The following is a 24,031-nucleotide window of genomic DNA, read 5'->3' on the forward strand; positions in this document are numbered from 1 at the left end:
TGAGTTTTGAAGTGTTTTCCAGAAAATGAGCCCAAGAGGATCTAATTTGGTGTTTAAAACTTGATTTTGAGCTTGAAGTTCGAATCTGGAAATTCCAGATTTTGAACTCACGCTCGAGCATAGAAATCGTGCTCCCAGCATTTTGTTCTATTTTTAAGTCAGTTCGAGTGGGTTAATTTACACTCGAGCGGGACCTTGTGTCTTACGCTCGAGCGGATGTTGAGTGCCCAATCGAGCGTGGATTTCACCTATCCAGCACTTTTGACTGTTTTGAAGTACGCTCGAGCGGTTGAGTATGCGCTCGAGCGGAAACCTTTGTCTGCATGTCCGCTCGAGCGAATTAACCTACGCTCGAGCGGGACCCCTGTTTTCTGGAAATTCTGAAATTGCTTTTAAAGTGCATCTTTGCATCCTCATTTCATCCTAGGCATTCTTAGGCCTAGTTTAAGGCATCTTATTGAGGATATAGATGTAGAACCACACCGAGTCAAGATAGGGATTAAGTTATTATCTTTTTTAACTGTGTAGCTTAATGTATGTTCAATCTGTAAACTGTGTAAGGTTGGCGACTGGGGACGTGCTCTAGCCTAACTGTTGCCCAGAACTCTGTGAGTAACAACTGTGTAAAGATATGTTCAAAATGATTATCTTCTGAACAATTGAACTGTGCTGCTTTCTGAACTGATACTGTTAATTGAATGAATGTATGTCCTATATTCTGAACTGTATTGTGGCATCCTTTGCAACTACTGTTTACTGTTACTATTACAGAGATCTCTGTCGGTTCCCTTGTTGGAACCATTACTGTTTACTGATTGATGGCCATCATTGACTATTCGGTCTTTCAAGACCTACTGTTTACTGTACTGTTATGCTAATGGATGTACCACATATGACTATACTGAATGAACGACTGAAATACTGATTTAATGAACTGTTTTCATTACTGTAAGGACATTCATTCTAAACCCCTTTACGTATTATGTTATTCACTGGGCTTTAGCTCACTGCTCATATATATATGTAGGTGTACAGGCACCAGACCGAGGCTAGAAGCGTCGGGGTTAAGCTCCAATTTTGTCAAGCCAACCACTGTGCCTCACTGCGAGGTTCCGAGCCTGTCAAGCTATGGCTTAAAAGAGTTTTAATTTCCCCCGTATGTCTCTGTAACTGTTTTGTAGACTGTATAGACTGTTACTGTACTGTTATTACTGTACTATTATATAGGGATTAGGTCCCTGATCTGGATGATTATAAATGTCGTACATACTGTTCTGCACTGTGTATATGTATATATGAAAAGTCTTTTTGGCATTCAGACTGTCACAGCTCATTGGACATTGCTTATTTACTGTTTTGGCTTCCACCATGCCCCTGTACTCTGTTTTACTGTATTACTGTTAAGCAGGCCTTCGGTAATCTCGGATTACTAACCGGTTACGGTGCTAAACCCATAGGGGCGGGTTTGGGTCGTGACACATCATAAGGAGAAAATATCCCTCTCATGTCATAGAGAAAATGTCAAATTATGAACTTTCAACTTTTTTATGATGATAAATTTTTTAAAAATAACACAACAAAAAATCTAAACGAAAATCAAAATACAATATGAATGTTCACTATAAACAACAAACACATAACAAATTTCAAAAAAACAAAACAGATACTAAACTATAATGTAAATATTTACAATAAACAACAAACATATAACTAACCTTCGAAAAAATAAAACTCATACAAAAATATTACGTGAATATTTACAGTTTACAATTAACATACAACTAGCCTTAAAAAAATAAACTCATACCAATGTGAATATTTACACTGCAACATAAAAACATAAAACAAACTTTAAAAAAATGAAAATCGACTATTTCGATTGTTTAACGGTAACAAAAATGATTGTTCAATCTGCAAGTATAACAAAACAACAAGCATACAACTAATTTTTGAAAAAAATATACAATGTGAATGTTCACAATTTACAATTAATATTGTGGGAGCCAGAAAAATATAGGTACTAGCTTATTGGGCCTAATCCAAACAAAGCCTACAATGGGTCAGTTCAAACAAATATTACATCCCCCATCTATATAAAGGAGGGGGCATCCCAAAGTGCAAAGTATGTCTCATCTCTCTCTACAGAACACACACCCCTTCAAAGGTATATACTTCCTTGATTCAATGACTAACTTCATCATCGGAGAGTCCCCTGCCGGCAACCCCGGTTGGGTGGCACCGACTGTGTTCATCATTGCAGATCTACAGGGATGATGCTCTTCTCTTCGTTGGATCTCTACAACATCCAAATGAGAGGATATTTCATGGTCTCACAAAAATATAATTAGCCTAAAAAAAAATAAACTCATACAAATTTGAACAATTATACTACAACGTGAAAACATAAAACAGAATTTAATAAAAAAAAAGTGAAAATAAATTATTTCGATCGTTCAATGGTAACAAAAATTATTGTTCATCCAACAAATATAGCAACAAAAACAATAAACATACAACTAACTTTCAAAATTTTTTTATACTAAAACACAATGTGAATGTTCACAATTTATAATCAACATACAATTAGATTTAAAAAAATTAAATTAACACCAATGTGAACTGTGTGGGTGAAAATCTGACCACACTGCCCGTTTAGTGATCAGCTGGAGAGCACAAGCAGAATAGATGGCTAAAGTAACCTGAAACAGAAAGAAAAAGCTCCGGCGGTGGTTCTTCCACCCGGGGGCACTCCGACGATCAAGTCAGTATATCTCTCAAAGATAATCAAGTACTAAATTGAATACTCAAAGTATAAGTTACATACCTTAGACCCATGGGGGTGCCTCTCTTTTATAATATACTCAATCCAAGTCCCACTAGAAGTATGACTTCTATGAATTCTAGTTCACTGTTTACTCTGGACTCTTTTAAGTGATACAGATAAACTCCTTGAAAGTTTTATCCTTATCTTAATTCAGTCCCCTTTGTGCCTTAGGACTCTTGCCCCATATCTCGGATTCCGATATCTTCGGAGATGACCTCGGCTTCTCCGAGATTACCTCGGCTTAACTACCAGGGCACGTGGCACCTCGGCTGACACGTCGGCGTCACCATGCCACGTGTTGGTATACAGAAAATATATCCCCACAACTGCCCCCTAGGTTCTATTACCTCGGCATTCTGAGGTGATGGAACCTATTCTGAAATTTTGTCGCTTCTTTCCTGAGTAATGGCTCAAAAACTATTTAGCCAAGTTTATCTACTTTCAGCCGACGTGTTCTCTTCGGAGAACAAGGCTTCGATCGTATTCTCCCATGCGCATGAGCTGTCATGCATATCTAACTGTTTCTCTTACGTGTTTCGTCTTTATTGGAGCGTGTCAGTGACGCGCCTGAAGCTGTCTGTTCATTTCGTCTGCGCCGTCTGACGCGTGCGTTACCCTAGGCGTAATGATTGCCCTAATTTTGCCGCCGTTTCATATTTTTGACAAAACTTTTCTTTTGCCTCTATCTTTTCTTCACTTTTTCATTCCATCTTCTCGCTCTTTCTCTCTCTGAAAGCTCATTCTTCTTCGAATCTGCCATCGCCTCGATCTCTCTTCTGGATTTGCTTTTAACCCCTCATTCTTGCAAAGCCTTCTTTGCTGTTGCAACCGGTTTCTGGGTTCGGCGAACATTGCCTCGGCTTCCTTTGTCCTGGTAAGATCCTTTCTTTTAACTCTTCCATTCTTTTTATGTGCTTTTGTTTGTCTGTCGCCATTAATGTTCTTTGCTCGAAATCTTGATTTTGTTTGTATCTTGAATTTGTGGCTTTTACCTTGAACTTCTATGCTTTTCCATCATCCTCTTTGCCGTTGTCCTTGATTTTTTCTGTATTTCTATTGTTTCTGAGAACTATACCTCTGTTCTTGAATCTGAAACTTCATCTTTGTTTTCTCTTTTTTGTATCTGCCCCAGATCTGTGCCTTCGATTTTTATCTTCATACTTCATTGATTTGGGATTTGTCTATAGAACCCTTAATCTTTAGGGAAACCTGAAAAACGCCCATCTTCTGAAACATATTCCTCTTAGTTTAATCCAACATAATGGGTATGTGGAGGCATAGGGTAAATACCCCGACAAAACTTGAATACTTTAGGCAAGAATTCTCGATCCCAGCCGACGTTCATCTTAAATTGGCTGGGGATAATGATACCATCGTGCCCACAGATCATACAATGCCTTTTCCAATAGTTGCTTTTACCGAATGTGGACTTCGGCTTCCACTCGATCCCCTTTTTCGTCAAGTTCTCCATTTCTATAAGCTGAACCCTATGCAACTTACTATCAATTCCTATAGGGTAATTAACGGTATTATTGCCTTAGCTAGGCAAGAAAACCTTAGAATCACCCTAGCCGACCTTCAATATTGTTATACCATGTGCCCTCTCGATCTGAAGGATAGGGGTTTTGTCTATTACCTTACGCCGAGATCCACTCAGTACAAAATTATAGCCGACCTCCCAGACTCCAACAAGGGGGCTGGAGATGATTTTCTCATTGCTTCTGGAAATTGGGAATTTGGCCCAGATGAAGATGTCCACCTCTACCCTCTTCCTCGAACACTTACAGAGGGCAAGAGTAAGAGCCCTGAGTCAACACTTAGTTGTTTTTACTTAAGACTTTAATACTTTATTTTTGACGCCCGTTTCTTTGCAGATCTTCATCAGCCACCGAAAAATTTTCGCCAATCCTTCTTCCCAGGAACAGATCTAAAAACACTTCTTGGCCTCCCAATCCATAAACGAAAAGCCCCAGTATTACTAAACTTCATCCCTACATACAAATCCACCTTACCTGACGTCCCAAGAAAAAGGAAAAAGAGCCTTTCTCCACCTACAGCCACAACCTTAACTGCTTCTACATCCCGAACAGATCAAGAATCCACATCTGACCCAGCCGATCTTCCATCAACTTCGGCCCCCTACTTAATACCAATTCCTGAACGTAAACGCCGAAGAAAGCTTGTAAAAACAGCCGAAATGGTTCATCCAAGGCCTGTCGTCCAAGATCTTCTTGCCGACATTCCAACTGACGCCGAAGCCGCACCAACGCAAACAATGCTTCCACCCAAACCGAAGAGGGTAAAAAAGGCTCAGCCTAAGGCCAAGGCTACAGATGCCGAGGCTGAGGATGCTCTGCCGATTTCGAAGCTAGCTGAAAGCAAAAAATCAGCCTCTACTTCAACCAAAAGGTCTGCTGAGGGCCAACCCTCAGGGTCTACACAAACAAAGAGGCCAAGGTCATCGTCTGCGACGACCTCGGCTTCGAAGAAGCCCGACGTCCCCTGGGCCCCTGATCTATCCCTGGAGGATAGACCTATCATGGCTAGTGAAAGTGCTGATGATATCAACGTTGCTGTCGCCCTTAGCACTGCTCTTCTTCTACCAAATGACTTGGAGCGAAATGCCAAGTTTAGTGAGTATGAAAATTACGCTCTGATGCTCCAACACTCTGCTCAAGTAAGTATTTCTGTCTGTACTTGTGATTCTTTCTTCCGTTCTTCACTGAGAGTACTGTCTCACATTTCTGTTCTTTTTGCAGGCCATTCAGCATGCCCACTCATTTTCCATGCAAGCCTTTGAAAATCGTCAAAGGTTGGTTGATATGAAGAGGGAAGCATCTTCTATGAAGAGAGAGATCAGGTCTCTTGAAGCAAAAATGAAAAAATTGGAGGATCAAGCCGAGGCTGCAACTAAGGTTCAAACTCTAGCTCTTGAGAAGGCCGAAGCTGCTGAGGCCGTTAGAAAGGTTGCTGAGGCCGAGAAAAGAGAGGCCGAGGTTCAGAAGGCCCAAGCGGAGAAAGAACTACAGCAAGCCTTGGCCACCAAAGAGGCCGAAATCAAGGAGGCCGATGAAAAGGCCTATGCTCAAGGTATGGCCGACGTCGCAGAAGACTACAAGCTTCAAGTCAGGCAGGCATGCAACAGGGGATTTTCCCTTGGTTGGATGTCCTTGACAAAAAAGCTTGACCTTCCTGCTGACTCGCCATTGCGTCAGGCCGACGCTATTCCGTTACCATTTCCTCCACCTCCTCCTGAAGGTGAATCAGAGTCTGAGGCCGAGGCCGTGGAGGAAGATGAAGAAAAAGATGATGGTGAGGCCTTGGTGAGAAAACCCAAGAATGCTGCCGAAGTCAAGCCCCCTCCTCCTGCTGAGCTGGTTATGGACTTAACTCAAGATGAGGGGGATGATGATGCTGAGGAAGTGCCCAGGGAGTCTGTTCAAGGGTATCTATCATCTGACCTCCTTCTGACTGAAAGAAGTCTTGACACAACATTGGCAGAGATAGATGCCGAAATACAAGCGGAGAAAGTGGCCGAGGAGATTCCACCTGAATCGTCCGAGGTCCCCGTTCCTGCAGTGGCTGATACTGAAGAATCTTGAAAATGTTTTTTGTACTTTTTTCCTTCTTTTTTCTGTACTTTGCACTTTGTACTTTCTGGGTAATGAAAAACTCTTTCTTTTGGCCGACGTGGTTTCTTCAACATGTAACTGTAACAGTTCTTTCTTTTGGATGTTTTGATCTTGCGATATTCTGTTGACTGCTTAATCTTTTGCATGTTGCTTCCTTTGTGCAATCTTCTCGGGGTTATATACCTCGGGTATAACCATGAGACTTTTACTTCGGCAAGATACTGTCCTGCAATCTTTTCATAAATTTCAACAAGTATACAACATATATTTCGGAATGTAAACTTTTACAAGCTCCTTCTTAAGTTTCAACAAGTTTTAGACGGTTATCTTAATCTTACCTACTTGTGAATTGTTTACAAATTTCAACAAGTAATGAACAATATACTTAGCCTTTATTTTAACCTGTAACTTTCTGTGTACCTCAGCGGGTGATCGTATGTCGGCTTAACATAAACTTGTAAATTGCTACAAATTTCAACAAGTGTTAAGCATCTTCCCTTGGGTTTAAACAACCCACATATTGCTATGAGAACTTAAGCAATAACCTCGGCCTATCTTCAACTTGTAAATTGCTACAAATTTCAGCAAGTGAAGATAAGGAATCAGCTTAATTCCAACTTGTAAATTGCTACAAATTTCAACAAGTGGATTAAGGAATAACATCGGCTTAACTTCAACTTGTAAATTGCTACAAATTTCAACAAGTGAAGATAAGGAATCAGCTTAATTCCAACTTGTAAATTGCTACAAATTTCAACAAGTGGATTAAGGAATAACATCGGCTTAACTTCAACTTGTAAATTGCTACAAATTTCAACAAGTGAAGATAAGGAATCAGCTTAATTCCAACTTGTAAATTGCTACAAATTTCAACAAGTGGATTAAGGAATAACATCGGCTTAACTTCAACTTGTAAATTGCTACAAATTTCAACAAGTGAAGATAAGGAATCAGCTTAATTCCAACTTGTAAATTGCTACAAATTTCAACAAGTGGATTAAGGAATAACATCAGCTTAACTTCAACTTGTAAGTTGCTACAAATTTCAACAAGTGAAGATAAGGAATCAGCTTAATTCCAACTTGTAAATTGCTACAAATTTCAACAAGTGGATTAAGGAATAACATCGGCTTAGCTTTGAGTTTGATATGTCTTCAAAAACATCCATGCATAACTTTATCAATCGATCATGTTGAAAGGATTCTGAAAAGACTTTATTGATAACATCGGCCAAACAATGATGTTTTTCTAATGATAGAAAAATTTCAAATTACAAGTATTCCAAGGTCTGGGCAATGCTTTGCCCTCATTGTCCTCAAGTCGATATGCTCCATTGCCTAATACTGAAGTGACTCTGTAGGGTCCTTCCCAGTTTGAGCCAAGCTTGCCTTCCCTGGGATCCTTCTTGTTCCCGACGACTTTTCTTAAGACTAGGTCGCCAACTTGAAAATCTCTTGGATTAACCTTCTTGTTGTAAGCTCTGGCAAGCTGCTGCTGGTATACTGCGAGCTGAATCGCAGCTTTCTCTCTTCGTTCTTCCAATAAATCCAGGTCTCGGGCTAACAGTATGTCATTGGTGCCATTCTCTACTCCCTGGGTTCTGATCCCTGGGATGCCAATCTCCAATGGGATGACTGCTTCTGTGCCATAGGCCATGGCAAAGGGGGATTCTCCTGTTGATCTTCTCGGCGTAGTCCGATATGCCCAAAGTACGTTGGGCAATTCATCCACCCACTTTCCTTTTGCTGCCTGCAGCCTCTTCTTTATTCCATCCAGGATTACTTTGTTGGATGCTTCTGCTTGCCCATTGCTTTGAGGAAAACTTGGTGTTGAGAAATAATTCTTGATCTTGAATTTTGCACAAAAGTTTTTGATGAGTTTGCTGTCGAACTGTGTCCCGTTGTCGGCAACAATTGCTCTAGGAATCCCAAATCTGGCGATTATGTTTCTCCAAATAAAATTCTTGACATCCACATCTCGGATTTTGGCAAGAGGTTCTGCCTCTATCCATTTTGTGAAGTAGTCTGTTGCTACCAGCAAGTATTTTCTTTGCCCAGTTGTTTGGGGAAGTTGTCCAACCAGATCCATGCCCCATTGGGCAAACGGCCAAGGGCTGGATACTGGGTTTAGGTCGGCAGCTGGTTGATGTATCAAAGGTGCAAACCTTTGACATTGTTCACACTTCTTTACATAGGCTTCGGCGTCCTTTTGCATGTAGGGCCACCAATACCCCTGGGTAATGGCCCTGTGGGCTAACGATCTGCCCCCTGCATGGCTTCCACAAATTCCTTCATGAATCTCGTAAAGGAAATCTTCAACCTGCAAAGGGTGTACGCACCTTAAAAGTGGTCCAGTGAAGGACCTCCTGTAGAGTTGGCCTTCCGCTGTTAGACTGAATCTGGCCGATTTCAGCCTAATTTTATGTGCTTCTTTATGGTCTTCTGGCAGCTTCCCCTCTTTTAGGAATGCAATGATTGCATCCATCCAACTTGGTCCAAGGCCCACGCACATTGCTTCTTGTTCAATGCTCTGTTTATCTATGCTCGGGGCCGACATGTAGTCGATCATAATTGTCCTTGTTTTTCCAGTTTGAATTGAGCTGGCCAAGTTGGCTAACGCGTCGGCGTGGGTGTTGTCATCTCGGCTTACTTGGAGTAATCTGCAGTTCTGGAATAGGGCTGCCAGTCGGATGACTTCCTTTGCATATGCCGACATTCTTTCGTCTCTGGCTGCAAATTCCCCTGTTGAATGGTTAACAATCAATTGTGAATCACAAAAAACAATTACCTCGTCTGCCTCTGCTGCTGCTGCTAGCTTTAGCCCTGCAATTAATGCTTCATATTCTGCTTCATTATTGGAGGCTTTGAACCCCAGACGGATGGACTGTTCTACAATTTCTCCATCTGGAGATATCAGCAGTACTCCTGCTCCTGCTCCCTGGCGGTTTGAACTTCCATCGACGAATAGTCTGAATGAATCGCCGATGTAGATGCTGCATGGTCTGAGCTTTTCTTTCTCTTGCTTTTTTGTCTTTGACTGGGATTCTTTTTGCTTGTCGGGGCAATGTTCCTCTTGGCTCGACAGAGCCCGAGGTGTGATGGCTTGTAGTTGATCCCCTCTGACTTCTTCAATCCCATGCTCTGTTGGGAACCGGAGTAGTTGATGCAACGTCGAGGGAACTGCCCCCATTGCATGCAACCACGGTCTTCCCAGGATGATGTTGTATGGTGAGGGTGTGTCAATTACCAGGAATTCCGTCCTGATCTTCTTAGTGCCGGCTTGTACCTCCAAGCTTGTTGCGCCCAGTGGCCATGTCGGCGTTCCATTAAAGCCGACCATCGGGCCGCTGGATTGTTCTAGGTCATCGGGGTGAAGGCCTAGCTCTTTGTAACATCTGACGTACATGATGTCACAGGAGCTGCCTTGGTCTATTAGGATGCGTTTTACTTGGCACTCCCCAACCTGGAGGGATACTACCAAGGCATCATTATGCGGATGTTGGACCAGGTCTAGGTCGGCTTCAGTAAAGGCTATCATTGGCCCTTGGCATTCTTCTGGCCGATGTCTCTTTTCCCCGACTTGGTAGATATGCTGTAAATGTCTTACCCTCTGGGTTTCTCCTCTGACTTCGTTTTCGTTGACCCTTGAGTGGATCACATTAACCACCCTCGGTTCTCCTGCTTGTGGTAGCTGTGCTGGGGGAGGGGGTGCCGCTGGTGCTTGAGGCAACCTTGCCTGTTCTTCCCTCGTTCTGGCCTCGTCGACCAGGTCCCTCAGAAGGCCTTGTCTTACTAGGTCTTCCAAGTGTGCTTTTAAGGCTTTGCAACCTTGAGTTGGATGCCCTTCTTCATTGTGGTAGGCGCAACGTCTACCAACGTTCCTTCCCATGAATTCCCCTGGTGCTCTTGCTGGAGCCCTGAAATAAGGTTGATTTCGAATCCGATCTAAGATTTTATGGATTGGGATCCAGAATACCGTTGTTACTGCCTGTTTATTTCTCAATTCTATTTCTTGTTTGGTCGGTCCATTGTTGATTCGGCCTCGCTTTGGCGAGCCGTTTCCCTTTTCTTGTTTCACCTCCTTATTTCCCGATGTATCTTCCTCGGCCCTGGCGTATTTCTCAATCCTTGCCATGAGTTCTTCCATGCTTTTTGGCAATGTTTTTGCCAAAGATTTCCGTAGTGGGCAGTCATCTTTCAGGCCGTTCTTGAAGGATACGACTGCTACTTCCTGGTTGCATTCAGGTATTCGGTTGAACACCTCGTAGTACCTCTTCGCATAGGCCCTGAGGCCTTCTTCTTTGGTGATTCGTAGAGCCATCAAAGCATCGACCCTTAGGGGTTGCAGCTTGTTGGTCACGAATCTGGCCACAAACATCTCGGCCAAGCCTTCCCATGTCTTTACGCTTCCTTTTGGTAACTTATGGAACCAATCAGATGCAATTTCCCCAAAGGATGAGGGGAATACTTTGCAGAGCAATGGCTCGTTCCCGCTATACAACGCCATTGAATTTAGGTATAGCCCAACATGAAAGTTTGGATCTGACTTACCATCATAGATTTGAAACCTCGGCATACTGAATCTTTTGGGCGGTTCGAATTTGTCCAGTTCCACCGAGAAGGCTGTCCTCGGTTTCACTGGGGAATTTACCTCGGCTTCTGCATTCTGCTGCCTCCTCTTGAGGTAGTTCCTTAAGTCTTCTTTGCTCCTCCCTGGAGCTCGGCTGTCTTTGGATTTTAGTCTTTTTGGTACACTGCTTTCGGCCTCGTGGTGGGGTCGTTTGGATCTTTCTTCATGGGTTGTGTCAAAATGGAGTACTTGCCCCTGAACATGTCGATGTTCCTTGGGGTCTGGATTCTTCATGTGGTGTGTCCTTCGGGACTCTTCTTGCCTCGGGTTTTCCCGTCTGACTTCCCTGGAAGGCCGGTGAGAATGCCTTCCGCTTCTGGTATGCTGAGGGACCTCGGGGATTGTTTTTCTTCCATCCTTCTGGGTGTTGTTCGCCGGCATCGGCGTATCTTGCAGCGGGTATGGTGGCTGCATAACATTATTCTGCATCATGAAGTTGACGACTGACTGGAGGTCCGCCAACTTGTTTGCTAATTCTTTTACTTCTTCATCCCTCCTTAGGCACCTGTCCCTCCATACCTGGAGGTTATCTTCATTGTAGTATTTTCCTTGGTTTGCTCTTTTTGACGTGTCGCCTTCTGGGATGACGTCGTTCTCTCTGTGACCCTGGTCACGGGCTTTTGTATTGTGGTTATCTCCTTCGATGTCAAGGTCAATTGGTCTGCCACTCCTAGTGGGAGCGTCATCCCCAATATTTTCCTGCTGTCCGTTACTGGCCATCTATTCTTCCTTCGATTTCCACAGACGGCGCCAAATTGTGTGGGTGAAAATCTGACCACACTGCCCGTTTAGTGATCAGCTGGAGAGCACAAGCAGAATAGATGGCTAAAGTAACCTGAAACAGAAAGAAAAAGCTCCGGCGGTGGTTCTTCCACCCGGGGGCACTCCGACGATCAAGTCAGTATATCTCTCAAAGATAATTAAGTACTAAATTGAATACTCAAAGTATAAGTTACATACCTTAGACCCATGGGGGTGCCTCTCTTTTATAATATACTCAATCCAAGTCCCACTAGAAGTATGACTTCTATGAATTCTAGTTCACTGTTTACTCTGGACTCTTTTAAGTGATACAGATAAACTCCTTGAAAGTTTTATCCTTATCTTAATTCAGTCCCCTTTGTGCCTTAGGACTCTTGCCCCATATCTCGGATTCCGATATCTTCGGAGATGACCTCGGCTTCTCCGAGATTACCTCGGCTTAACTACCAGGGCACGTGGCACCTCGGCTGACACGTCGGCGTCACCATGCCACGTGTTGGTATACAGAAAATATATCCCCACATGAACATTCACACTGTAACATAAAAACAAATAATATACAAAAATCATCAAACAATATATAAAAATTATCAAATAGTTCATATATATTGATGCATATTTTTAGAAAAATAATATTGGTGGCTGCACAAATCGACGAAGAGACTACGATTTATGTGTAACAGTAACAAAAAAATGATCCCTAGTTTACCATCATTTCTGTTGCAAGTCTATCATCATCTCTATTATCGATGTACAACTAACCTTCTCTTCAAAATGTTCTTCCATGGCAGGACCTTAATGCACAATAATAGTGAAAGAAGATCATTGATTACGTGAATTCCTCACATTGAAATTAAGAAATATTAAGAATAATAATCTTTCATATTCTGTATACAATATATCTAATAATTAATATTTTCTCTCTTAGATATATGGTATAATATATATATATATATATATATTATAAAAGTATATAAGGGTAAAATAATCCACATAATAATTCTAATATGAAAAAAATGACCTATTAGAATATAAGCATAAATATATGGGATTTGATGGAACATTAGAAAATTTTATGGACTTATTGAATTATAAGTCTGCTAAATAAGATTTATAAATAAATCTCCCTTATAATTATCGTTCATTTTTTAAAATCAAATGTATTTCAAATATATACCTATCGATATTCGATTATCTTAATTGTTTGTGTGAATTATAAGTCTACTAAATGGGATTTATAAATAAATCTCCCATATAATTATTGTTTATTTTTTAAAAATAAGTGTATTTCAAATATATACCTATCGATATCCAATCATCTTAATTATTTGTGTAAATATTCTACTTAACAAATTTTTAAAAATAAATTATTCAAAATATCATAATTGAATCCAAAATAAATCCACTAAATTCAAACACTCTCTCATATTAGATAACTAACTTGGAAGAATACAATCCTATGAAACATGTTACATGAGGCAATGTAGCTCAATGATGTCAGGATAGATAATGCCCTTTTCTTCCCAAACTAAAAAACAAAAGGGCAAATTTGTGGTCTGAACTTTCCCAAACATCTTCTTTTTTTTTTTTCTTTTTCTTTTTTTTTTCTTTTTTTTCTGATGATTGACGCTTCTCAAGCCACGCTAACATCTTTTTGTTGACGAGTCACATATACCTTTTTAATACATATGCATACATAAATGAATAAAAATTATTTGGGAAAGTAAGTGATTCTCCACAAATAAATCATTCAATGAGAATAAAAAATTAATGTGAAAAAATTAAATAAAAAATAACACATGAATTTTACGTGATTTTCTTAATGTGAGGTACGTCTGCGGGATCGAAATCCGATTCCACTATCAACCAAAGAGTTTCCAAACGATTACAAACAAGACATGAATGGTCTCACAAAACTACCCTTAGGTAAATTTCAAAGAATCACAAATAAATAAAAGGAAAAATCTCACCAAATAGATGAACCAAAATCTTTAGAATCAGACTTATAAAATATCCAAAATAATAACCAAAATCAGCCGACAACTGAGATTATAACAGCATCAAAATTACTCACAAAGAACCCACCAAATTTTGATCAAAAGCTACTGCTCACCCACCAAAAACCAAACTCACCAAATAATCAATGATCACCCAAGTGTTGCTCACCTTTGAAAAAACAAAAACAGTGAGGCAGCCATTCCACTTTTCTCTTGGGAAAAACAATACCAAAAATATGTATTGTGAATTTAAGATTTTTTTTATCAAAACCTTAATTGTTTTCAAACAAAATTGGGTTTCACAAAATTAGATATAATATATAAAAATATATTATCTCTAAACCAAATCAAATTAAACTCTTTTAACAAACTAATTGAACCTCACACTCCAATAAAAAAGTATACCCAACAAAAATACCCCCATAAATAAATTTTTAAAAATGTAGAACGATGCATATAGGGTCACAAAATATCAAATGTCGACCGACACAAAACATACAATTGTTTAGAAAATGTGGCTCATCAAAATATATTGTAAAATTCTGTAATTTTCATGTATTTCTTTTTATGTAGGATTTAGTTTTTGGAATGTGAAGAAAAGGTTAAACCATTCTGATTGATTATGGAAGATGTATACAGCTCATATATATATCTATACTATATATTAAATAAAAGAGGGTTTCTAACCCCCAAGGCATGTGGGAGATCTAATATGTCAATCTTAATTTTCTAATTTTTTATTTTTTTTTAAAAAAAAGAAATTAACCTCAGCATTTATTAACTTTTCTCAACCCATAAGATTTTTTGACTTCTCCCATAATTATTGTAGTACCTTTTTTAAAACAAATAATTTGTCTATTAAAAAAATTTAAAACAAATATAAATATGTATATCTATATCTATCTATTTATTTATATTTATCTCCAACCCACAAATTTTGTGGGAGTTTCAATATCTGAACCTTAATTTCTTAATTTTTTTAATTTTTTTTGAAAAAAAAAAACTTAGCACTTATTAAATTCTTCCAAGTCTTTTTTACTTCTCCAATACACACATTCTATTTAACTTTTTACATACCTATTGCAAACAGTGAGTCTCATTTTTGTTTTCTCCTTCTTGACTTCTCACTTCTACAGTTTCAACTTCAGTGACCACGTATACAAACAGTAAATCTTTTTTTTATTTTCTCCTTCTTGACTTTTCCTTTTGTTTACTATTTTAATATTGTAGTTAGATAGCGCATAAAAATATTTGTGATTTGTTTAGCAAATAAAAAATTATAAATTGATTTTTTAATATAATTGAAGTTTGATAAATATAAACCCTCACAAAGAGAAAAATGTGATTATAATTAGTTGAATGATTTTTTTTTTAATGTGATTGTAGTTAGTTTAATAGTTCTTTTTTTTCATTTATTTATTTTATTATTAGAAAAATGTGATGTGATTGTAGTTTGTTCAATGGCTCTTTTTTTTAATATGATTGTTGTAGTTAGTTCAATATTTTTTTTTAATGTTATTTAATCTTTTTATTTACTATTTTAATTTTATTTTTAATATGATTGAAGTTAGATAAATATAAACACTCACAAAGAAAAAAAAATGTGATAGTTGAATGATTCTTTTTTTTTTAATGCGATTGTAGTTAGTTTAATATTTTTTTTTCATTTATTTATTTTATTATGGGAAAAATGTGATGTGATTGTAGTTTGTTCAATGGCTCTTTTTTTAATATGATTGTTGTAGTTAGTTCAATGGTTTTTTTTTTTTAATGTTATTTAATTTTTTTATTTACTATTTTAATTTTATTTTTAATATGATTGAAGTTAGATAAATATAAACACTCACAAAGAAAAAAATGTGATTGTAGTTAGTTTTAATATTATTGTAGTTAGTCAATGGTTCTTTTTTTCATTTATTTATTTTTTTTATTATGAGAAAAATGTGATGTGATTGTAGTTTGTTCAATAGTTCTTTTTTTTTTAATGTGATTTAATCTTTTATTTACTTTTTTAATGGTTTTTCTTTACAATTATTTATGAAAAAAATATGATTGTAGTTAGATAGCATAAAAATATTTGTGATTTGATTTGATTTTTTTCTGATTTGATTTTTAAAGTACTCATTATTGATAATGATTAGATTGTGTTTTGAAAAAAAAATTGTAATTGATTTTTTTAACTTACTGTGTTTTTTGAAAAAAAAAATTATTGTATTTTTTTAACTATCAATTCACTTAATTTGTGATTTGATTTTTAACTCACTGTGTTTTTTGAAAAACAAAATGGATTATACTCATTAGGGTCACATAATGTACCAATTATTGATGATGATTAGATTGTATTTTGACTCAAAAAAAATTGTAATTGATCTTTTTAACTCACTATATTTTTTGAAAAATAAATTATTGTGTTTTTTAATTATCAATTGACTTAATTTGTGATTGATTTTTTTAATTATTGATGACAATTAGATAGCATTAAAAAAATTGTGATTTGCATGATTGAAGTTATCTCCCTTTGTTTATAATTTTATTTTTTAATATGATTGAAGTTAGATAAACATAAACACTTACAAAAAGAAAACTGTGATTGTAGTTTGTTCAATGGTTCTAAATAATCTTTTTTATTTACTATTTTAATGGTTATTTTTTTCAATTATTTTTTTTATTATGAGAAAAATGTCATTGTAGTTAGATAGCATTAAAAAAATTGTGATTTGTATGATTGAAGTTATCTCCTTTTGTTTATAATTTGATTTTTTAATATGATTGAAGTTAACTCACAAAAAGAAAAATGTGATTGTAGTTTATTCAATGGCTCTAAATAATATTTTTATTTACTATTTTAATGATTCTTTTTTCAATTATTATTTTTTATTATGAGAAAAATATGATTGTAATTAGATATCATTAAAAAAATTCTAATTTATATGATTGAAGTTATCTCCTTTTGTTTATAATTTGATTTTTTTTAATATGATTAAAGTTAGATAAACATAAACACTTACAAAAAGAAAAATGTGATTGTAGTTTGTTTAATACTTCTAAATAATCTTTTTATTTACTATTTTAATGGTTCTTTTTTTCAATTATTTTTTTTATTATGAGAAAAATGTTATTGTAGTTAGATAGCATTAAAAAAAATGTGATTTGTATGATTGAAGTTATCTCCTTTTGTTTATAATTTGATTTTTTAATATAATTGAAGTTAGATAAATATAAACACTCAAGGGGGTTTTTAAGCAAAAGGGAATTTTTAACCCCAAGGCCGGTGGGAGTTTCAATATCTCAATCTGAATTTTCTAAATTTTTTATTAAAAAAAAAAACTCAACATTTATTGATTTGGTCAAAATTCCCTGATCAGCATTTATTAACTTTTTTCAATCCACAAGCCTGCATTTATTGATTTGGTCAAAATCTCCTGATCAGCATTTAAAATCCCCTAATACAAATAACTATAGATATAGTCTATGTATAGTTACTGCTGTACCATTTTTAACTTCTCTCATACACTATGGTTAGTGATAAGATTGTTAAATTATTTTATAAAAAATTTTAAAAAACATAATTTATATATTAAAAAAAATCTAAAACAAATATAAATGTTTATAATTATTCTGTGCATAGCACGGGTGATAAGCTAGTATATATATATATAAAAAGTTGTTAGAGGTTAACATAATCTAATTCCCCTCTCTCTCTCTCTCTCTCTCTCTCTCTCTCTCTCTCTCTCTCTCTCTCTCTCTCTCTCTCTCTCTCTCTCTCTCTCTCTCTCTCTCTCTCTCTCCCCCCCAAGTGTACAATTGTAACCTATGTTATATGGATTCAGAACGAGCGTGGGGTGAGGATAGAAGTGTGCACAGTACGATTCAAACGATTTGAGAGTAAAATTACAAACTAAATGGCAGATTGACAAATCGTGATTTGGGCAATTTTGAACAGATTGAAAAATATTCTAACCAATTTTCAAATATTTGCATAATATATAATACTAATTTGCATAATATTTTTCTTATATATTAGACAAACTAATTTTACATAATATGTTTTATATATATAACGACTAATTTGTAATAAATTTCACATCTTAAATCTCTCTCACACTCATTTTTACTTTAATATTTTATTAGAGGTTAAAAATATATATATATATATATATATGTATTAACTATAGCAGACCAAAATAGTTTTTATAGCAAATTATAAATTTTAAAATTTAATCCACGATTAACGAATAGAGCAGTGCGGATTGATGCGAATCGGTACAGTTTTAGCGGATTTGACAGTATTTTGCATAACCCTAAGTGCAGATACATATCTAAATGTCAGACTTGGCAAAAAATAGTTATATTTTTATATTTTTAAATTATTATATGAAATAAAATGTACTATATGTAACATACAACGTCAAAAATGTGTTTTATGGCTGTGGGAACATATTTCTTGGATTGTCCACGTGGCCGAAGTTGTTAGCCTAAGTGCCACGTTGATGGACCAAGTTGCCGAAATATGATGTGATCATATTTGAATCCGAGATATTCGGATAGAGGACAACAGTCCTAGATGACATCAAGCTACCTATTTGGATAGAGATGGGACTCTTGAGGAAGTTCATCTTAATCTGAATAGTATGAGTTGTGATAAATGTTATTCTTGTAAAGGATAGAGTCCCATGAAGTAAGACTTCTAGGGGAAGTTAGACACTAATCATTATAAAAGTGAGGCACCCTCGTAGGTCTGAGGTAATTTCTTTCTTGTGACTTTAAACACAATTTGCTATCTCTGAGAGATATTGTTTACTGACTTGATCGTCAGAATGCCCCCGAGTGGACGAACCACCATCGGATTCTCATATTCTTATGCAGGTTGTTGGGCTTAATCTATTCTGCTAGTGCTCTCCAGCTGAGTTCCCCATTTGGTTGTGTGGTCAAAAATCAACACCCATAATTTGGTGCCGTCTGTGGGAACGTAGGGAGAATAGATAGCCAATGATGGGCAGAAAAAAAAGATCGGGGATGACATCCCTAGTGGGAGTGGTAAGCATGCCGATCCAAACATAGAGGAAGAAAACCATAACGAAGGAACACGAGATCAGAATCCCGAGGAGAAAGATGTCAGCCAAGAGGGAGATGCACTGAAGAAAGTAGGCCGAGCGACCTCCAGGTATGGAAAGATAGATGCTTAAGGAGGGATGGCGAGATAAAGGGAATGGCAAACAAGTTGGCAGACCTGCAATCGGTCGTCAGCTTCATGATACAAAACAACGTCATGCAGCCATCGTTTCCATTGAAGGACATGTCAATTCCAACGGCCAAGAATGACGCCCAGAAAGGGGGACAGAAAGTAATCCCAACAGTTCCTCAGCATGACAAAGTAAAGGAATGCTCACATCGGCCTTCACGAGATGCTGGGCGAGAAGAATCAATGAGAAGAGAGTCTCAAAGGACGCCTTGTACTAAAGGAACTTGTGTAAAGGAACCTCGGCATGTTCAAGGGAAGGAACTTTGTTTTGATACGATGAATAAGAAGAAATTCAAGAGGACCCATAACGACACCAGGAGCAGCGCACCAAAAAGGCTGAAATCCGTTGACAATCGAGATCCTAGTCGGACTACGAAGGATTTGAGGGACTATCTCCAGAGGAAGCGGCAGAATACGGAGGTCACATCACCCGTCAAGCCGAAAATGCCGTTCTCAGTAGAGCTGGATAGGTTTGAGGCCCCAAAAAGGTTCCATTTGTCAAGGTTTCAGATATATGATGGTAATTCAGATCCGAACTTTCACATCGACTTATACCTTAATTCAATGGCCTTATATACTGGGAACAAACCGTTGTTATGCAAGGTGTTCCCCTCATCCTTTGGGAAAATCGCTTCAGATTGGTTTCACAAGTTGCCGAAAGGAACTGTGAAGAGTTGGGAAGACCTAGCCAAGATGTTTGTGGCTAGGTTTGTCACGAACAAGTTGTAACCAATAAGGGTAGACTCCCTGATGGCTTTGAAAATTAGTGAGGGCGAAAGCCTCAAGGCTTATGCCAAAAGGTATTATGAGGTGTTCAACCAAATATCGGGATGTAACCAAGAGTTGGCGGTCATGTCTTTTAAGAACGGCCTGGAGGATGACTGCATGCTTCAAAAGTCATTGGAAAAAACTCTGCCAAAGAGTATGGAGGAGCTCATGGAAAGGATCGAGAAATATGCCAGAGTAGAAGAGGATACACCGGGAGCGAAGGCACCAAAACAGGAGAAGAGAAACGGCTCGTCGAAATGAAGCTGAGGTAATACTAGATACAACAGGCAAGAAACAAGGTTGAGGGCTGCACAGGAAGTCACCACTGTGTTCTGGATCTCGGTTTATAAAGTTCTAGAAAGGATCAAGAACCAACCATATTATAAAGTGCCAGAGAAAATTCCTAGCGAATTTATGAAGAGAAGCCTTGGGAAGCATTGTGCCTGCCACAGTGAGGATGGGCATCTGACTCAGGGGTGTAGAGCCCTGAAGACGCATATAGAAGACCTGGTCAAATAGGGTCACTTAAGGGACTTGGTAGATGAGACCAGAATGAGGGAAGAGCATGTGAAACTACCCCAGGCACCGACAGCACCACCTCCCCGACAACCACAGCAAGTAGAACCTCGGGTGATCAATGTGATCCACTTGAAGGTTAACAAGAATGATATACAAGGAGAGACACAGAAGGTGAAACACATACAACGTATGTGTCAGGTCCAGCAAAAGAGGCCTAGGACAGATAAGTACCAGGGACCCATGATGTCCTTTACTAAGGTAGACCTAGACATGGTGCAGCATCCCCACACCGATGCTCTAGTGGTGGCCCTCAAGATTGGGGAATGCCAGGTAAGGCACATTCTAATTGACCAAGGCAGCTCTTGTAACATCATGTATGTCCGATGTTACAAGGAGCTAGGCCTTCATCAGGATGATTTGGAGCAATCCAACAGCCCAATGTTCGGGTTCAATGGAACGCCGACATGGCCCCTGAGAGCAATAAATTTGGAGGTGCAGGCAAGCACCAAGAAAGTAAGCACAGAGTTTGCAGTAATTGACACTCCCTCTCCCTACAACGTTATCTTGGGAAGGCCATGATTGCATGCAATGAGGGTTGTTCCCTCAACGCTACACCAACTATTGTAGTACCCAACGGAGCATGGAATTGAGGATGTTAGAGGAGATCAGGTGTAGGCCAAAAATTGTTCCATAGCAGCAATGAAATCCACATACAACGTATGAGAGACAGAAACAATAGAAATTGAAGACGAATACATGGAAGTTATAGATGATGGTTGCAAAAAACCAGCCGAGAAGAGTGATGAAGCCTTGAAAAAAATTCTGATCCAAAAAGGGGATGAAAAACGCATCTTTCTTCTCAGCTCAAGCTTAGCCGAAAATGAGGAAAGGGAGTTGGAACCTTTCTTACGGGCCAACATAAAAGTATTTGCCTGGACACCATACGAGATGCCAGGCATTGACCCCGAGGTCACATGTCATATGCTCAACGTAGACAGGTGGGCTAAACTTGTAATCCAGCGAGCAAGGAGGCCGACGTTGATGCATGTTGAGGCAGTTGAGGAGGAAGTGGACAAACTGCTGGAAACTAAAGCCATTTGCAAGGTGAACTACCCTACTTGGTTGTCCAACACTGTGGTGGTGAAAAAGAAAATAGCAAATGGAGGTTTTGTGTAGATTTCACCAGCCTAAATAAGGCTTGCCCCAAGGATAGTTTTTCACTTCCCGAGATTGACCAGTTAGTAGATGCCACTTCAGGGCATGGAAGGATAAGCTTCTTGGATGCTTACGGTGGATACCACCAGATAGCAATGTATCCCTCTGATGAAGAGAAGACTGTATTTATCACCCCAAAAAGGCTGTACTACTACAAAGTGATGCCTTTCGGACTGAAAAATATAAGAGCAATCTATTAGAGGTTAGTAACCAAAATGTTTAGACCTTTGATTGGCAAGACAGTAGAAGTGTACATTGATGACATGATCATAAAGACCAAAGAACTTGAAAATCATCTGGCCGACTTGAAGGCAGTTTTTAACATCCTGAAGACATATCGGCTCTAACTCAATGCTTCAAAATGCACATTTGGAGTCAGGTCTGGTAAGTTCCTGGGATACTTGGTTACTAAAAGAGGCATTGAAACAAGCTCGGATCAAATCAAGACCATCATTGACTTGAAAAGCCCGACATCGGCAAAATAAGTGCAAATGTTGACTGGAAGGGCTACAGCCCTGAACAGGTTTATAAGCGGAAGTTCGAATAAGTGTAAACCATTTTTTAGTTTGTTAAAGAAGGCCACAGATTTTTTGTGGACTGAAGAGTGCGAAGTCGCCTTGGTCGACTTGAAAAAGTACCTAACAACAGCTCCAGTTCTTTCAAATCTAATACCTAGGGAGGAACTGTTTTTATACTTGGCAGTTTCAGAGCACGCAGCGAGTACAGTGGTAATCAGAGAAGAGAAGAGAAAACAAAGGGCAGTATGCTATGTAAGTAAAACCCTAGCAAGCACAGAAACCAAGTACTTATCCTTGGAAAAATTGACACTAGCCTTAGTAATGGCTTCGAAAAAATTGAATCACTGCTTCTAAGCCCACAAGATCGTGATACTGACTGAGCATGCTTTGAAGTCCTTGTTGCAACAAGGAGATTTGACAGGCAGAGTAACCAGATGGGCAGTAGTGCTGGGCCAATATGACTTGGAATTTAGGCCCAGAACAGCAATTAAGGGCCAGGTTTTGGCTAACTTTGTGGCCGAGTTCATACCTGGTGCCATCCCACGTCAGACTCCGACAAGTCGCGGCTTGGGGTGCCCAAGAGAGGCAGAAAAAACCCAGCTAGGGCCAAAGAACCCCACTCAAGCAAAACAAAAGAAAGAAGAAAAACAAAAGCCTTGCGACATCTACATCAGCGACTCCTTCAACCTGTTTGTTGATAGAAGTTCAAACCGTCAAGGAGCGGGGGCAGGGGTAGTGTTAGTATCACCAGACGGGCGAATGTTAGAACAGTCTATTCGTTTGGGGTTCAAAGCCTCAAACAATAAAGCAGAGTATGAGGCACTGATCGCAGGGTTGAAGCTAGCAGCAGCAATGGAAGCCGAAGAGGTAGTAGTCTTCTATGACTCCTAATTTATTGTGAATCAGGCAACAGACGAGTACGCAGCCTGAGATGAAAGAATGATAGCCTATGTCGCCGAGATGATAACAACCACGCCGATGCCTCGGCTAGTTGGCTAGTGCAATGAAATCAGGAGAGGCAAGGACAATAATGGTTGATTATTTGTCAGGCCCAGTGTGGAACCACTAATCACAGAGTACAAGGCATTGTGTATGGGCTCACTATCTTGTGTTGGGTCTCAATTCTATTGGTGAGCCCATATATTTTGATTAGCCACTTTGCAGTGTACCTTTTGTAGTCGGTTATTTCATGATGATTGATCGTGTGATCCTCATGTGACTCAATATGAGGGTGGTTTTGAGCCATCTCTGCCAAGAGTGATTGGGGAGTCACTACTTTGGGGAATAGTGGTTTGATAACTAGCCGAGTTAGGGACTAGGAGATGAGCGGGAGGATAGCTACCGATTTTCTAGTCACTTCTTGTCTTCATGTGACCCATCCTAATTGATTGTATTGCCACGCCTGACATGGAGTGAAGGGGACACTGCCGTGGGGTTTAAGGCTTGTGATCTACCAAGGAAAGGACTGGGGGATGTGATGATTACTCTCATGTTTTGATTGGCTACGTATTGGTTTGTTGCAGTGGGGCTATTGTTTTTTCACTAAACTTCTCAAGACCATTGTTTATGGTGATTGACTATGTAGGCTTCATGTGACTCAGCCAGGATCTTTCATGGGATAGATCTTTTCCTTCGTCATGGCTTTGGTTGAGTGGCTAGGATGTCATGGCTATAAAAAGCAAGATGCTTATTAGATTTCATGTTTTCATCCGAGGTAGAGACTGGGAGCAAGCGGGGGCAGTTATCATTTTTTGATTGGTCTTGTTGGGTGTTTAGTTAGTTACATTGTGTTGTGTGTTTGTCTGTTATGTTCTATGAGTCTATGGTGTGTTCTTGTTTATTTGCCCATATATCCTCCCCTAGTTTCCGTCTATTATCTCTGATGGTAGGGGTTACTTGGGGACAAAAAGGATATATGGGCAAAG

Source organism: Camellia sinensis, chromosome 8 (genome assembly GCF_055761805.1).
Source record: "Camellia sinensis isolate YWXY chromosome 8, ASM5576180v1, whole genome shotgun sequence".
In the NCBI taxonomy this organism is placed as follows: Eukaryota; Viridiplantae; Streptophyta; class Magnoliopsida; order Ericales; family Theaceae; genus Camellia; species Camellia sinensis.